Genomic DNA, 1619 nt, shown 5'->3' with positions numbered 1-1619 from the left:
GCTGTAGATGTTCTCCACCTAAGGCTACCAGGTTTATTTGTGTTCTAACCTATCACTCTGGTTCTCAGAGCAAGATGAAAAGTAAAACAGAAATAAACCACCCAGAACCATCCAGCAGGGTGGAGGAGGGTTTCTCTCTTCTCTAATGAGCCACCACAGCCAAACAAATGATGCTTCCTGATAATGCACACATATTGCTGTAGCCATGGAAACACGCTCAGCAACAAAGAAACCTTGACCTTTCCCCATCTGTTTAGAATCTTCACAATGACACATTAATTTCAACATATGAAAACAAAAAAAGAAGGGCATAAATGTTACTTTTCCTATGATTCCTAGGCAGCACCTTTCCCCTTGTGGATAAAACTCCTCGATGAGGAAGGAATGAGGCTGTTAGTTGTAGACCAGCGCGCCAAGGTGAAACCCAGGTGACATTTAACTGGCATTAAGCGAGATGACTCAAATATGTTCTGTTGCTTACCCAGAGGTTTCTGGAAAAGCTCAAAAATTAAGCCAGAAATGGACAACAACAGCAAACATTGTCCAGTGTAAGTATTCCCAAGAGAGAACAATGGACATTTCCAAAACCTAATATCCCGGGAGAACTAAAGCTTTCTTTGCAATTCAGCTATTGCTAGCAGCCTAAGGCTGCAGACAATTGAGACAGATTCAGTCCAATTCCCTGAGATCCAATAATCATTTAGAGAAGCTGTCTGTTTCCACTGACAGATAAGAACTGGGTAGGGTAAAAGTCCGCAACATAGGTTCAGTATGATATACATTTTTAGCAATGAAGAGATAATAACTCAGTGAAACTTACAAAATCTGTAAAATGCAATATGGATGTTGCCAAATAAGAAAAGGCTTCTTCTGCCGTTTGGTGTCACTTGAAACAAACTGAAAGACTTCTGATCATTTTTCATTAACTGTCACATGGAGTCAAGGGAAAAGTCAATGATGTATTTAACTCCTTAACAAAGGAACCAGCAGGATGGCAAAGCTGATTTGAAGGAGTTGAGAAACACATGCGGAAAAAGAGAATGAGATTTGAAAGCAAAATTAGATTGAAAAAACAGTTAACGTTGTATAGAACAATAAGAACCATAGCCTTTGGAGGTATCTTTTCTACCCAATAAAACTCATTTGCAAAGTATAAATCTTTCACAGTTTAGTATTTATTAGAGACTCTGAGCCCTAATCAAACAATAAGTTAGAAACTGAATAGAATTACCTTCCTCCATAGAGGGAGTCAACCTTTGAGTAGATCTATTAAAAAATGTTTCCAAAGGACCCGGGAAGGGCATGAAGACTTCTCTCTGCCTTATTTCCATACTGCCGACAGCCTTCATTAACAAAGGCAGAATATAAGTAGAGACACAGTGGAAACAAACATCATTAAAAGTGAAGGGAGAGTTGGCAAAATAGGATCATTAGTTAAGCCTCCACTCAGATGGATTATTAGGGGAAAAGTAACAGTTATGGAGTTTTAAAAAAAAAGTATAATTCCATTTCAGTCTGAGAAATACAGGCTTGAATAAAGTAATTTATAGTTGGAAACATGTTGAGAAACATTTTTTTTATTTCCTAAAATTTCTTGTGGGTCGGTTTCAACTTGACTG

The sequence above is a fragment of the Sorex fumeus genome, unplaced genomic scaffold (genome assembly GCF_029834395.1).
Source record: "Sorex fumeus unplaced genomic scaffold, SorFum_2.1 ptg000128l, whole genome shotgun sequence".
NCBI lineage: Eukaryota > Metazoa > Chordata > Mammalia > Eulipotyphla > Soricidae > Sorex > Sorex fumeus.
Note: the sequence above shows the minus strand (reverse complement) of the source record.